Here is a 17,543-nt window from a genome sequence, read left to right as displayed (position 1 = left end):
CTTTCTCTTTTTGCCCGCTTGCTTTTTGTTTGCTTGTGTGTTAGTTTGCTTGCTTGTCACGATGGCTCAAGATAATACTAAATTGTGTGACTTTACCAATACCAACAACAATGATTTTATTACCACTCCGATTGCTCCTCTTACCGATGCCGAATCTTGTGAAATTAATACTGCTTTGCTGAATCTTGTCATGAAAGATCCGTTTTCCGGCCTTCCTAGTGAAGATGCCGCTACCCATCTAAATAGCTTCGTTGATTTGTGTGATATGGAAAAGAAGAAAGATGTGGATAATGACATTGTTAAATTGGAGCTATTTCCTTTTTCGCTTAGAGATCGTGCTAAAGCTTGGTTTTCGTCTTTGCCTAAAAATAGTATTGATTCATGGAATAAGTGCAAAGATGCTTTTATCTCTAAGTATTTTCCTCCCGCTAAGATCATCTCCCTTAGAAACGATATTATGAATTTTAAGCAACTTGATCATGAACATGTTGCACAAGCTTGGGAGAGGATGAAATTAATGATACATAATTACGCTACTCATGGTTTGAATTTGTGGATGATTATACAAAAAATTTATACCGGATTGAATTTTGCTTCTAGAAATCTTTAGGTTCGGCCGCGGGAGGCACTTTTATGGAAATCACTTTAGGAGAAGCTACTAAACTCCTAGATAATATTATGGTTAATTATTCTCAATGGCATACTAAAAGATCTACTAATAAAAAGGTGCATGCGATAGAAGAAATTAATGTTTTGAGTGGAAAGATGGATGAACTTATGAAATTATTCGCTAGTAAGAGTGTTTCTTACGATCCTAATGATATGCCCTTGTCTACTTTGATTGAGAATAATACTGAATCTATGGATGTGAATTTTGTTGGTAGGAACAATTTTGGTAACAACGCGTATAGAGGAAATTTCAATCCTAGGCCTTATCCTAGTAACCCCTCTAATGATTATGGTAATTCCTACAACAATTCTTATGGAAATTATAATAAGATGCCCTCTGATTTTGAATCTAATATTAAAGAATTTATTACCTCGCAAAAGAATTTCAATGCTTTGATTGAAGAAAAATTGCTTAAGATTGATGAGTTGGCTAGGAATGTTGATAGAATTTCTCTTGATGTTGATTCTTTGAAACTTAGATCTATTCCACCTAAGCATGATTTCAATGAGTCTCTCAAAGCCATGAGAATTTCCATTGATGAGTGCAAAGAAAGAACCGCTAGGATGCGTGCTAAGAAAGATGCCTTTATAAGAGCGTGTTCTTCTAGTTCCTATGAAAATAAAGATGAAGATCTAAAATTTATTGATGTGTCCCCTATTAAATCTTTGTTTTGCAATATGAATCTTAATAATGATGGGACTGAATATGATCCACCTTTACCTAGAAGACGTTCCAAGAATTCGGAGTTTTTAGATCTTGACGCTAAAATTGATGATAGTGGGATTGAAGAAATTAAAACCCTAGATGTTGCTAAACCCACTATTTTGGATTTCAAGGAATTTAATTATGAAAATTGCTCTTTGATTGATTCTATTTCCTTGTTGCAATCCGTGCTAAATTCTCCTCATGCTTATAGTCAAAATAAAGCGTTCACTAAACATATCGTTGATGCCTTGATGCAATCTTATGAAGAAAAACTTGAATTAGAAGTTTATATTCCTAGAAAACTTTATGATGAGTGGGAACCAACTATTGAAATTAAAATTAAAGATCATGAATGCTATGCTTTATGTGATTTGGGTGCTAGTGTTTCCACGATTCCAAAGACTTTGTGCGATTTATTAGGTTTCCGTGATTTTCATGATTGCTCTCTAAGCTTGCACCTTGCGGATTCCACTATTAAGAAACCTATGGGAAAAATTAATGATGTTCTTATTGTTGCAAATAGGAATTATGTGCCCATAGATTTTATTGTTCTTGACATAGATTGCAATCCTTCATGTCCTATTATTCTTGGTAGACCTTTCCTTAGAACGATTGGTGCAATTATTGATATGAAGGAAGGAAATATTAGATTCCAATTTACGTTAAGGAAAGGCATGTAAAACTTTCCTAGAAATAAGATTAAATTACCTTATGAATCTATTATGAGATCCACTTATGGATTACCAACCAAAGATGGCAATACCTAGATCTATCCTTGCTTTTTATGCCTAGCTAGGGGCGTTAAACGATAGCGCTTGTTGGGAGGCAACCCAATTTTATTTTTATTCCTTGTTTTTTGCTCCTGTTTAGTAATAAATAATTTATATATCCTATGTTTTTGTTGTGTGTTTTGTGTTTAATTAGTGTTTGTGCCAAGTAGAACCGTTGGGAAGACTTGGGGAAAGTCTTGTTAATCTTGCTGTAAAAAACAGAAAGTTTTGCGCTCATGAGAACTGCTGCCATTTTTATTTGGAAAGTGATATTTAATTAATTCGTTTTGCAGATGATTAATAGATAAATTCCTCACGTCCAGAATTTTATTTTAGAATTTTTGGTGTTCCAGATCTTGCGCTAGCTACAGATTACTACAGACTGTTCTGTTTTTGACAGATTCTGTTTTTCGTGTGTTGTCTGCTTATTTTGATGAATCTATGGCTAGTAAAATAGTTTATAAACCATAGAGAAGTTGGAATGCATTAGGTTTAACACCAATATAAATAAATAATGAGTTAATTATAGTACCTTGAAGTGGTCTTTTATTTTCTTTCGCTAACGGAGCTCACGAGATTTTTTACTTTAAGTTTTGTGTTGTGAAGTTTTCAAGTTTTGGGTAAAGATTTGATGGATTATGGAACAAGTAGTGGCAAGAGCCTAAGCTTGGGGATGCCCATGGCACCCCCAAGATAATATAGGGACACCCAAAAGCCAAAGCTTGGGGGTGCCCCGGAAGGCATCCCCTCTTTTCGTCTACTTCTATCGGTAACTTTACTTGGAGCTATATTTTTATTCACCACATGATATGTGTTTTGCTTGGAGCGTCTTGTATAATTTGAGTCTTTATTTTTTGAGTTTACCACGATCATCCTTGCTGTACACACCTTTTGAGAGAGCCATACATGATTTGGAATTTGTTAGAATACTCTATGTGCTTCGCTTATATCATTTGAGTTATATAGTTTTGCTATAGTACTTCACTTATATCTGTTTAGAGCACGGTGGTGGATTTGTTTTATAGAAACTATTGATCTCTCATGCTTCACTTATATTATTTTGAGAGTCTTAAATAGCATGGTAATTTACTTAAATAATCCCAATATGCTTGGTATTAAAGAATAATAAAAGAACTTTCTTATGAGTGTGTTGAATGCTATGAGAAGTTTGATACTTGATAATTGTTTTGAGGTATGAAGATGGTGATATTAGAGTTATGCTAGTTAAGTACTTGTGAATTTGAGAAATACTTGTGTTAAAGTTTGTGATTCTCGTAGCATGCACGTATGGTGAACCGTTATGTGATGAAGTCGGAGCATGATTTATTTTTTGATTGTCTTCCTTATGAGTGGCGGTCGGGGACGAGCGATGGTCTTTTCCTACCAATCTATCCCCTTAGGAGAATGCACGTAATACTTTGCTTTGATAACTTGTAGATTTTTGCAATAAGTATACGAGTTCTTTATGACTAATGTTGACTCCATGGATTATACGCACTTTTCTTACCCTTCCACCTTTGCTAGCCTCTCTAATACCGTGCACCTTTCGCCTGTATCATAGACCCACCATATACCTTCCTCAAAACAGCCACCATACATACCTATTATGGCATTTCCATAGCCATTCCGAGATATATTGACATGCAACTTTCCACCGTTCCGTTTATTATGACACACTCCATCATTGTCATATTGCTTAGCATGATCATGTAGTTGACATCGTATTTGTGGCAAAGCCACCATTCATAATTCTTTCATACATTTCACTCTTGATTCATTGCATATCCCAGTACACCGCTGGAGGCATTCATATAGAGTCATATTTTGTTCTAAGTATCGAGTTGTAACTGTTGAGTTGTAAGAAAAATAAAAGTGTGATGATCATCATTATTAGAGCATTGTCCCAGTGAGGAAAGGATGATGGAGACTATGATTCCCCCACAAGTCGGGATGAGACTCCGAACGAAAAATTAAAAAGAAAGAAAGAAAAGAGGCCATAAAAAAGGCCCAAATAAAAAAATGAGAGAAAAAGAGAGAAGGGACAATGTTACTATGCTTTTACCACACCTGTGCTTCAAAGTAGCACCATGATATTCATGATAGAGAGTCTCCTATGTTATCATTTTCATATACTAGTGTGAATTTTTCATTATAGAACTTGGCTTGTATATTCCAATGATGGGCTTCCTCAAAGTGCCCTAGGTCTTCATGAGCAAGCAAGTTGGATGCACACCCACTTAGTTTCTTTTGTTGAGCTTTCATATACTTATAGCTCTAGTGCATCCGTTGCATGGTAATCCCTAATCACTCACATTGATATCTATTGATGGGCATCTCCATAGCCCGTTGATACGCCTAGTTGATGTGAGACTATCTTCTCCCTTTTTGTCTTCCCCACAACCACCATTCTATTCCACTTATAGTGCTATATCCATGGCTCACGCTCATGTATTGCGTGAAGATTGAAAAAATTTGAGAACACCAAAAGTATGAAACAACTGCTTGGCTTGTCATCGGGGTTGTGCATGATTTAAATATTTTGTGTGGTGCAGATAGAGCATAGCCAGACTATATGATTTTGTAGGGATAACTTTCTTTGGCCATGTTATTTTGAGAAGACATGATTGCTTTGTTAGTATGCTTGAAGTATTATTATTTTTATGTCAATATTAAACTTTTTATCTTGAATCTTTCAGATCTGAATATTCATACCACAATTAAGAAGAATTACATTAAAATTATGCCAAGTAGCACTCCGCATCAAAAAAATTGTTTTTATCATTTACCTACTCGAGGACGAGCAGGAATTAAGCTTGGGGATGCTTGATATGTCTCCAACGTATATATAATTTTTGATTGCTCCATGCTATATTATCTACTGTTTTGGACATTATTGGGATTTATCATCCACTTTTATATTATTTTTGGGACTAACCTCTTAATCGGAGGCTCGGCCCAGAATTGTTGTTTTTTCCCTATTTTAGGGTTTCGAAGAAAAGGAATATCAAACGGAGTCCAAACGTAATGAAACCTTCGGGATCGTGATTTTCTCAACGAAGAAGACCCAGGAGACTTGGACCCTACGTCAAGACACAAAAGCGGAGGCCACGAGGTAGGGGGCGCGCCTCCCCCCCCTCCCCTGGCGCGCCCTCCACCCTCGTGGGCCCCCTGTTGCTCCAACGACATACTCCTTCCTCCTATATATACCTATGTACCCCCAAACGATCAGATACGGAGCCAAAACCCTAATTCCACCGCCGCAACTTTCTATATCCACGAGATCCCATCTTGGGGCCTATTCCGGAGCTCCGCCGGAGGGGGCATCGATCACGGAGGGCTTCTACATCATCACCATAGCCCCTCCAATGAAGCGTGAGTAGTTTACCTCAGACCTATGGGTCCATAGTTATTAGCTAGATGGCTTCTTCTCTCTTTTTGTATCTCAATACAATGTTCTCCCCCTCTCTTGTGGAGAACTATTTGATGTAATCTTCTTTTTGCGGTGTGTTTGTTGAGACCGATGAATTGTGGGTTTGTGATCAAGTCTATCTATGAATAATATTTGAATCTTCTCTGGATTCTTTTATGTATGATTGGTTATCTTTGCAAGTCTCTTCAAATTATCAGTTTGGTTTGTCCTACTAGATTGATCTTTCTTGCAATGGGAGAAGTGCTTAGCTTTGGGTTCAATCTTGCGGTGTCCTTTCCCAGTGACAGTAGGGGCAACAAGGCACGTATTGTATTGTTGCCATCGAGGATAACAAGATGGGGTTTTCATCATATTGCATGAGTTTATCCCTCTACATCATGTCATCTTGCTTAAGGAGTTACTCTGTTTTCATTAACTTAATACTCTAGATGCATCCTGGATAGCGGTCGATGAGTGGAGTAATAGTAGTAGATGCAGGCAGGAGTCGGTCTACTTGTCTCGGACATGATGCCTATATACATGATGATACCTAGATATTCTCATAACTATGCTCAATTCTGTCAATTGCTCAACAGTAATTCATTCACCCACCGTAGAATACCTATGCTCTTGAGAGAAGCCACTAGTGAAACCTATGGCCCCCTGGTCTATCTTCATCATATTAATCTTCGAATACTTAGTTATTTCCTTTCCTTTCCACTTTGCTTTTATTTTACCTTTCACCTTTATCATAAAAATACCAAAAATATTATCTTATAATATCTATCAGATCTCACTCTCGTAAGTGGCCGTGTAGGGATTGACAACCCCTTAACGCGTTGGTTGCGAGGATTTATTTGTTTTGTGCAGGTATGAGGGACTCGCGCGTAGCCTCCTACTGGATTGATACCTTGGTTCTAAAAAACTGAGGGAAATACTTACGCTACTTTGCTGCATCATCCCTTCCTCTTCGGGGAAAACCAACGCGGTGCTCAAGAGGTAGCAAGGCCCCAGTGTGGTCGACAACCCAGGAAATTCTCGCACATGGACACGAATGCAGTGAGGTACACGATAGTATTGGGGGGGATGATGAAGTTGTGCTCCAAAGAAGTTCAAGAAACCTCGGAAGAAACGATGGGGAGGCAAATAAAAACCACGGTCGACGTGGGTGGCAAGGAGCACACACTCACCCTCCTGCGGCCGTGGCTTGGTCTCGTCCTCCGGGAGCCGCGCTGACTTGTGGGGAATCAGTCCCCCCTCAACCACATCGTCGATGTCGTCTTGCCGGATCGTCGACCGAATCCAATCTCCCTGAATCCAGTAGCGCGGCAGGCCGGATCTCGACGAGGATCCGCCCCGAATGGTCTTCCTCCCCTTCGCCTTCGCCGTCGCCTTCTTCGCGCGCTCTAAGGCCGCCGTCTTCTCCTTCCCCATTGCAGCGGACGGAGCTCGAGCGGGCCGGCAGTGCCGAGAGCAGAGGTGGATGCTGTGGAGAAACAGAGGAGAAAGGGAGAGAATGGGGCGCACTGTGCAGAAAACCCCGGCCGCGTCGCCTTATATGAGGTCTTCTCCCGAGTGGCTGACTTGTGGGTCCAAGCAATCCCGTAAAATCCCGCAACAGTCGCGCACGCAGTACGTAGCGAAAAATGTGGCACGGGAATCGAGGCGCCCCTGCCTAATATTCTCCGATTACCGCGACCTCCTCCTCCCCGTGCGCTTCCCGAAATTCGAATCCCGCAGGATCCGCAAGCAGCAGAGCAACCAGTCAGACGGAAGATTTTTTCCATATCAACACTCAAAGCTTTTCAATAAAAGTTCACTCGACAAACTAAGAATGGATCAAGGCGACGGAAGAAGAAATTGAAGTCATCGTGATTGGTCATTTGATCCCAGTCAGACGCTTCCGAAGCGCAAGAATTGAGTCGGAGGTATTTTCAACGCCTTCTCCACTCGAGCCCTAAACCATTCGGGGGCTAATGATGAAGCTATTTACCTAGGGTAGGGTCATAGGCCTGACCTAGACACCCTCCATTGGGACATCACCCTAAATCCAGAAACATTCAAGGGATACCATCTTCCACTCAACCAGAAGCATTCTACTCAGAAGACTCGAAGTCACTCGACCGTAGCAATTGTCACTCGACGATCAGAAGACCTAAAGCTACTATGTATAGCAACGGTCGAACGTTTATTCTGTAGACTTAATGGTCATTTATGTCACTTTATTACTAGCGTTACCAGTAACTCCCCATCTTTATGTATCTTAAACTCTTTGTAACTGAGGGCGGGAGGGGTCCGGCGAACTCTATATAAGCCACCCCCTCCTCAGGGACAAGGGTTCGCACCCCTGTAATACCACACTCATATAATCCAGTCGACCGCCTCCGAGCACCGAGACGTAGGGCTTTTACTTCCACCGTGAAGGGCCTGAACTCGTAAATCTTGTGTGTACAACTTCACCACAGCTGGGATCTTGCCTCCTCATACCTCCCCCCCCCCATTCTACTGTCAGTCTTAGAACCACGACACTGTCTCCCTTCAAAATGAAGTCGGCTTTGGATTGTTGGTAATATTTGATTTCCTCTTCTCGCAAAAGACGTGCAATCTTCTCATTGGATTGACTTTTCAATTCAATCTCTTGTGCGACAAGATGTGAGTCTCTACGATTTTGTCGAGGTCATCAATAATGGTGTAGAGACATTGTTTTCCTTTTTTGTACAAACCATTGGTATGTTTCGCCTTGTGGCCCTTATTTTAAAGTTCCATCTCTGAACACACGTATGGCCAACGGCAGGCCTCTCCCATGCATTCTTGACTATGTCTCTAAAGCCATTTCGGTCTAACCATACCAATTCAAACTTCAAAGGGTGGTGCGTGGATGTGCTCATGGAGTTAGAATCGAGAATGATGGGAGCATATGATCCGATAGTGCCTCGATACGCTCTAGGGACCGCACAGTTATCATAGGATATTTTAACTCCCATTTGGTATCCATGAGTACCATGTCGAGTTTCTCGTATGTCGGCACATATCGGTTATTGGCCCAAGTGAACTGCCGCCCCAACATACTGGCTTCCCGAAGGTTCAAACTGTCAATCATATCGTTGAGCAAAAAAGTCCACTGATTATTGACGCGATCATTGTTTTTCTCTTCATGGTATCTAAGGATATTAAAGTCCCCTCCAATAATCATTGGATACTAGTTATCCTTTGCTAGGTTCACCAATTCCCAAAAGAAAGCAGATTTATGCTCATCTTGGGCAGCCCCATTGAGAGCGACAAGGCTCCATATAAAATTATCAACCTGGTTTCGTAGGTCTAATTTTATGTGAAATTCACCAGTCAAAAAGGCTAACAAATCCATGGTTGTGGTTTGTACCCCAAGAAGGATTCCTCTTGACCTTCCACAAGCTGGTATACTATGCCATGTGAAGTCAAAACCACCTAATAGGTGATCAAGGACATGCGTATGGAAGTCACATTTACTAGCATTGGAAATTGCCACAAAATTGAGCCCATGATATCTCACACAATCATCGAAGTGCTTATGTTTAGCCAAGGCTGAAACACCTCTTCTATTCCAAAACATGCCTCTCATGTGGAAACTCGGGTCAGGGTGGAAATCTTCACCTTCTTGGGCGGTATTTGTTTCTTTTTGGAGGAATAAGAGCAAGGACGTTGTGAAGTAACAAAAAATGGATCCTGGTCTTGCATCGCCCAAACCAACCTCAGTAACCTCGCCCACCAAGTGAGAAAGAAGCGGACCATCATTTGTGGCATCTGCTTCTTCCTCGTCCTCGACCACCATTAGCCGCTGTAGCCGCTGGCTTGCCTCTTGGCCGCCACCGCGTGCATGCAACCGCGTGTGCTGGCCGCCGGTGTTGCCCATCGGGTCCGTTTCATCGGCGACGACATCTTCTCCTCGCCTATTGCGTTCATCATGTCGCACCTGTGCTCTGGTGGTGCCACCCATTACATGCCCGTTCAAATGTGTGAAAAAGTGAGTGGTCAGAGTAGGGGTTTTGATTGGGTGGAAGCAAAAATAAGGGGCCAAAGCGGACATGTTCAGACACTGACCAGACGCATCCACGGATGCTTGAAGAACAAGATTTGTATATTGCATCTATAGATGCTCTAAGAAAGTTTGACTTAGGACAAAGGTAAATCAGTTTTGCTAAAGCACATCTAGATGTGCCATTAGCATTGGACATCTAAATCATACTAGCAAGCGGAAGCGTAGTCCGTGTGTGTTCCTCTGTTGCTTGTTTTTGCATGAGAAAAAAAAGAGGTGTTGTCTTTTAAAGGAAGCTACTTGATAGACAGTTTTTGTTTACTTTGTGGATTCATGGAGTTCCTTGCATTTTTTTGTGTGGTACACGTGATGTTGCTTTTGGTTGATTTTTTGGTATGCGTAGCTTATTATTGTCTCGTTTTATCAAAAATGGCATTATGACAAAGGAAAGACTGCTTGTGAACCATTTGATTTTTTCCCTTTGTTGTTAGTTGGTGTGAACACTAATGGTCACTTCTATTGCTTGAAGATTGCTCGTTAGCTAAACTGGGAATGCTCATAGATGAGCAAGCCTAGTGGCAGGTCCATACATATTGGCATTTAAGAAATAAAATACCCTCATTTCTTCTCCAAAATTGGCAGGTCCTAGCAAATATAAGACATGAACCCAGTGAGAAGTGAATATAAGACATATATTAAAAAAGGATTCGCAAATATAAGGACGGATTCAAAATCAGGACCCCTTCGGTGGAAATATTAAGTATCTGGTTTACAGAGTTAACTTCCTTTTGTAGATCTTTTTTTAATTCTTTGATTGCTCCCTTTTTCTATAATAAATTTGGGAAAGCAATATGGATTACGCGTGGATCGTATCGATTTCTTTTTGAATTTATATATTTGTATTTACTTCAAAACTTGAAACTGAGTCCTTTTTCTATTATGTGTAATTACTTCGGAACTTGAGTCTGATTCTATTTTTCTATTCGAACCTTTTTTCTTATTCTTTTGTATATAGTTCATGATATGACCCATTATTTTTTTCTTATCTTGGTGTACGATTTTGTGGAATGTAGGTAGTGGTTATGACCGATTCGATAGAAAAAGGCAACAATGTGCATTTTCGTTGGGGATTCCATGGAATAAAACATCGCATGCTCATTCAATTCCTTATGCGGGTATCCAATAAATTAGAATATAGGTTAAAGAAGGTCTTCATCCATACAAATTAGATGGATCATAACAGCCAAGATAACATAATGCCACGAATATTAGTAAAACACAAATAGCCTCATTCTTGATTCTCACCAAATAAAAATAACAATTGTACTTCATTCTTGTTTTATGCTATGTTTAAGATCAAAAATAGAAAAACATATCATTTCTGTCTAGTTTGCTTTCCAAGAATCACAAGACTTCGCTTGATGAAAATTCAAGCTACACACCTATTTGACTATTTTGATCAACTATTCAATAGTGGTCACCACCAATTATATGTGCCAACAGTTCTATTTGGGAACCTCCTTTTCGAGTGTCGAAATATCTCAAATGTTGAACCTTGGATAAAGTGCAAATTTAAGTATAAAAATAGGGGAGATTTACATTTTTTTCCTAATTTTGTCCCGACCTCATCTTTACCCCTAAATAAAAACAGTGCTCAACTTTGTCCCTCTTCTGTTAAGTGCGCTTACAGAAATGCCCTTTCATACATTTTCCATCCAGTCAAAGGCCTTTGACACCGCACTTAACGCTCAAAGGCCTTTGACTGGATAGAAAATGTACGTAAGGGCATTTCTATAAGCGCACTTAAAGGAAGAGGGGCAAAGTTGAGCACTGTTTTTATTTAGGGGTAAAGATGAGGTTGGGACAAAATTAGGGGGGAAATGGAATTGGCCCTAAAAATAAATGTTGTATATCATCGCCCGCACCGCCACGTGTGCATAGACTACACCGGCTCAATGGATGGGCAGGGCCGGAGGTACGGCACCAACGCTGCCCTGGCAATGAGCAGGAGAATAGTGCATTGAGAGAGACGTGCGCCCAAAGAGGCATGACAGAGGCGACAAACCTATCGCCATGGTGGATGGATGTGCGGAGAGTAATACTCCATGTACATGCCTCCATTCCACATGGAGTGGAGCCTGGTGTGGCTCAGGAAGAGGCGGACGGTGGCAGTGCCCCGGGGCTGACGTCGGTGGAGAATATGAAAGGGAGCGCGACGATAACAGGCAACAGAGGACATATCTAAAGGCGGTGCGTCGACACTTCCGACCAATCATGTTGAGCGTCAAGGAGATGTGGGCCGACTCCACCGATTTTGGCCACGCACAGGATGTTGAGGACATCAATGGTGTAGGGACACCGAGCATGGCGATGACGTAAGTAGAGCTAAGGTGGGGCCTTTTTAGGGCATGTACAATGGAGGCAGCACCAAAGTGTTGCCCCAGCCGTCACGTAGACTAATTATGGATGAAGCCACCGAATGAATTGATCAACACCCAACGCAGGTTGAAGTAGTATTTTACCGAAGTGGGCCCTACTCCATCCTTTCATTACTCCTTTCCTCTCATGTCTTTGCTACTTTCACCTTTTCCCCACAAAGCAACCGACACTTCTGCAGGAAGCACCTACAACCTACACGGTTGTACCTTTGCATCCATCTGGCATCCGAGCCTACATGGATAGGCGAGGCACCGGTCTAGGTTGGAGCGATGGCCATGCCCTTATAGGCATGCACAATGGTAGAGGTGCTTGGATTTCACCATAGCCTTCCAAAGAATACAGAAAGCACATGAAAACTGTGGCAACAACCAAGCACGTGCATGATTGAACGTGTGAACAAAAGAAAGAAACACAAAACCCAAAAGCACTACACATAGTGCACCAACCAGACCACTGGTCAACAAAAACCGGTAACAAACAAGTATGTAAAACCATAAATGAAACCGAAGGTAAAATGGAACACGCGTCCATCCGTTAGAAATCACGTACACGCCCCAAAATTCCGAGTTACGGGCTAACTTAACCGATATACTATTGAAAGTGGTGCCCATCTGAATAAAAACGTGCCATTCTAAACGTAACCATCGATGGGAGAAAAAATGGAAAAAAAATATGAAGCTAATTTTAGCGTTGATTTTTTTACCGACCTTCTCGGATGTGTGATAATTTGCACAAATCTAGAAGGGTCTCTTGTCTTTGACGTGTAATTTTTTTTCAAAAATACTATTCATGCGAAAATAATGTTAACATGTAATTATTGTACGCACCAATATTTTAAATGTGTTTACATTTTTCTTCAAACGCACCCAGTTGCTGGTCATCCGTGATCATTGTTCACACGAAATTACCTCGTATGATCAATTATAAGGAGCACAACTACTATTCATGAATATTGTTTATTTGAGGGCTGTTTAAGGTTGTCACGTGTCAAGCATAAAAGAGCCATTCCATAACAGCAAGGGAGCTAGCTTAGACCGCCCGTAATGAGAGTATCATAAGTAGTATCATGCATGCCAACTAAACAATGTTGATGAGGTGGCATAGAATTAAATGAAGAAAGAGATGGTTGAGTATCATATCATGATATCATATCATATTAAATGATGTGTTACTTTGTATCATCCAAGGCAATGCGGCGCCAGGCGGAGCGGAACCTCGACTCGCCAATAGGTACACCCTGCAATAAATCATTTCTTTCTTTTTCAGATTCTCGCATTTTGTCTTGTTTAAATAATGTTGGAATTGCAAATGGAAAGAATGATGATGGTGCGCGTGTTTCGGTGGGAGCGCTAAAACGCATGGAGATTGACCGATTGAAGGTTTCTCCTAAGTGTTTGAGCACCGTACGTAACCCCGATACTGAGGAGGAGGACAATATGGATGCCACATATGATGGTCCGCTTCTCTCCCACATGGTTGGAGCGGTTACTGATGTATGATTGGATGATGTAAGACCTGAGTCAATGTTTTGTGACTTCACAGCGTCTTCGCGTAAATCTAAATCTCATTCCTCAAACAAGATGAAAAACCCGCCCAAGAAGGCGAAGAAATCGACCCCCACCAGAGTTTTCACATGAGAGGCATGTTTTGAAATAGCAGAGATCTTTCAAACTTGGCTAAACATAAACACATCGGTGATTGTGTGCGAGAACATGGGTTAGATTTCGTGGCAATTTCCGAGGCTGGTAAATGTGACTTTCGTGCACATGTCCCAGACCACTTATCGGGTGGTTTCGACTTCACATGGCATAGTCTACCAGCATGCGGCAGGTCTGGAGGAATCTTACTTGGGATAAAAACCGCAACCATGGACTTGTTAGCCTTTCCAGCTGGTGACTTTCACATGAAATTCTACCTCCGAAACAGAGCTGATAATTTTACATGGAGCCTGGTCGCAGTCTATGGGGCTACCCAAGATGAGCATAAATCCACTTTCCTTCCGGAAATGGTGAACTTGGCTAAGGATAACCCACATCCAATGCTTATTGGAGGGGACTTTAATATCCTTAGGTATCAGGAAGAGAAAAATAATGACCGTTTTGACACTCACTGGCCTTTCCTATTCAATGTTGTAATTGACAGTTTGAATCTTAGGGAAGCCAATTTGTCTGGGTGGCAATTCACTTGGGCCAATAACCGTTTTGTGCCAACATACGAAAAGCTTGACGACTTACTCATGGATACCGAATGGGAGCTAAAATTTCCTCTGTTAACTGTGCGAGCCCTAGAGCATATCGAGGCGCTACCAGATCATGCGCCCATCATTCTTGATTCTAATTCTACAAACCCATCCGCTCGCCACCCTTTCAAGTTTGAATTGCTATGGTTGCACCGGGAAGGATTTGCAGACATAATCAAGAATGTATGGGAGAGGCCTGCAATTGGATGCACACCAATTCAGAGATGGAATTTTAAAATAAGAGCCATGACGCGATACCTATCTGGATTGGCAAAACACACCATTATTGATGACCTCGATAAAATCACAAAGACTCGCATCTTGTCAGAATAAGAGATTGAATTGAAAAATCAATCCAATGAGAAGATTTCACGTCTTTTGCGAGAAGAGGAAATCAAATATTATCAAAGATCCAAAGTCGACTTCATCTTGAAGGGAGATAATAATACACGATACTTCCAACTTGTTGCCAATGGCCGACATAGGAAGAAGTGTATATTTAGTCTCCAACAAGATGAGGGGCGGATCGAAGGTCAGGCAGAGCTCAAAAGATATATCTCCAAATACTACAAATCTTTGTTTGGGGAACCTGATGAAGGGAACTTCACCCTTGACGAGACACGAACAGAGGATATTAGTCACAGTTGAAGAGAACGATATCCTCACGACATCTTTCTCTGAGGAGGAGGTGAGAGCGGCGGTGTTTCAAATGGAAGATAACAAAGCTCCAGGCATTGATGGCTTCCCCGCAGAATTCTATTAGAATTTCTAGGATATCATCAAGACTGACCTATTGGAGTTGTTCAATTGTCTTCATGCTGGCCAACTTGATCTATTCAGGCTTAACTTTGGGGAGATTGTTTTATTGCCGAAAATTAAGAAGGCTGAGCGGATCCAGCAATATAGACCCATATGTCTCCTTAACGTGAGCTTCAAGATTTTCACCAAAGTGGCTACTAATAGGCTCAACACGGTTGCTGGCCATGTCGTGCGGCCATCTCAAACGGCTTTCATGCAAGGTAGAAATATACTCGATGGAGTAGCAATCCTACATGAGACCATTCATGAGATGCACCGTAAAAACATGAGTGGAGTAGTGTTCAAGATTGACTTCGAAAAGGCCTATGATAAGGTCAAATGATCGTTCCTTCAACAGGCCCTGAGAATGAAAGGATTCTCCGGTAAATGGCGCCAGTGGATCCAAAATTTTGTTACTGGAGGTAGTGTGGCTGTCAAAGTCAATGATCACATAGGCCATTATTTTCAGACGAAAAAAGGACTACGACAGGGTGACTCCATGTCTCCAATGTTATTTAACATTGTGGCTGACATGTTGTCTATTCTGATTGATCACGCCATGCAGGACAGCCAAATTGCAGGAATAGTGCCCCACCTTGTGGATGGTGGCCTCTCTATTCTGCAATATGCCGATGATACATTTCTTTTTATGGAACACGGCCTGAATAAGGCTCGAAACATGAAATTATTGCTTTCAGCGTTTGGGCAGATGCCAAGCCTTAAAATTAACTTCCATAAAAGTGAATTGTTCTGCTTTGGAGAAGCCAGTGAGGCAACGGTTGAATATGCCGACCTGTTTGGTTGTGTTCAAGGCCAATTCCCGATTAAATATTTGGGAATTCTGATTCATTATCGGCGTCTCACTAGTGCGGAGTGGAAACATGTAGAGGAGCGCTCAGAGAAATGGTTGAGTAGTTGGAAAGGCAAGTTGCTCTCATTTGGAGGACGAGTGATCTTAATCAACTCGGTCCTCACAAATATGGTTCTCTATATGCTCTTTTTTTCCAACTCCCAAAAGGGGTCTTGCAGAGGCTGGATTATTTCAGATCCAGATTCTTTTGGCAAGGGGATAGTGAAAAGAAAAAATACAGGCTAGTCAAATGGAGCGTGGTTTGTTGGACGTAAGACCAAGGTGGACTTGGCATTCATGACTTTCAGGTCAAGAATGTTGCCTTACTTAGTAAATGGTTTTTCAAACTACTTACTGAGGATGGCGTTTGGAAAACCCTCCTACGCAATAAGTATCTAGGCCAAAAAGCTGTGTCACATGCCTATTAAAAACCTGGTGGCTCACACTTTTGGGCTGGTCTAATGGTGGCGAAGGAACACCTTTTTCGTTTTGGATCCTTCGTGATAAAAGATGGGTCAGAGATTCGTTTCTGGGAGGACAACTGGCTAGGCAATGCTAGCCTCCGAGAACAATATCCAGCTCTGTACCACATTGTTCGCAATAAGAATGATACTCTAGCGCAGGTGCTCAGTTCATTCCCGCCGAATGTTTCTTTCAGGCGGGATTTGATTGGCCCCATCTTATGTCATGGCAAAATTTGTTATCTCGATTGGAGTTGATTAACCTAACACAAGGATGGGATGTGTTCCACTGGAACCTCACGCCATCTAGGTCCTTCACAGTTGACTCTATGTACCATGCGCTCACGCATTCAGAGGTCCCAGTGGATAATAACAAGAAAATTTGGATGTCAAACATTTCACTAAAAGTTAAAATCTTTATGTGGTATCTTCAAAGGGGAGTTGTGCTAACCAAAGACAATCTCGCCTGTTGCAATTGGCACGGAAGTAAGAAGTGTAGTTTTTGTACTCATCACGAGACAATCAAACACCTCTTTTTCCAATGCAATTTTGCGTGTTCTACGTGGTCAGTCATCCAAATAGCGTCCAATTTGTATCCGCCCATAAATGTTGTCAATATTTTTGATCATTGGTTGGACGGAATTTCAAATAGGTTCAAAATGCTAATTCGGGTAGGAGCATATGCCTTATTATGGGCACTCTGGCTATGTAGAAATTATTTGGTTTTTGAGGGCAAAAACACCTCTCGTTTGTAGGTTCTTTTCCGTTGTACGCACTTGCTTTTTACGTGGTCTACGCTACACCGAACGGAGTATCAACCTCTATTCAAGGCGGTTTGTACGTGGTTGGAGCGGGTGGTCCTCTTCACCCAGCATGGATGGCAGCATAATCTCCGGATTGGCGCACCAACTCTTTCGACATAGGCATACCATCGGTCTTATATGATCCTACTATTACTGATATGTCGCCTTTTTTAATAATCTTCTATCAATTTGTTTTTGTTTGGTTGTGCGCATCTTAGCTATGCAGAGGCAGGGCGATGGTCATCATGTTTTGTATCTGCTTGATGCTATATTTTAAACCAATAAAAATGTCATTTATCAAAAAAAGATAATAAATATAGTCATCTATGATACCAACATATGATACTGGGTATTACGGATGTAGAATCATACACTAGTATCATGATA

The sequence above is a fragment of the Triticum urartu genome, chromosome 5A, assembly GCF_056163025.1.
Source record: "Triticum urartu cultivar PI428250 chromosome 5A, HENAU_Tu73, whole genome shotgun sequence".
Lineage (NCBI taxonomy): Eukaryota > Viridiplantae > Streptophyta > Magnoliopsida > Poales > Poaceae > Triticum > Triticum urartu.
Note: the sequence above shows the minus strand (reverse complement) of the source record.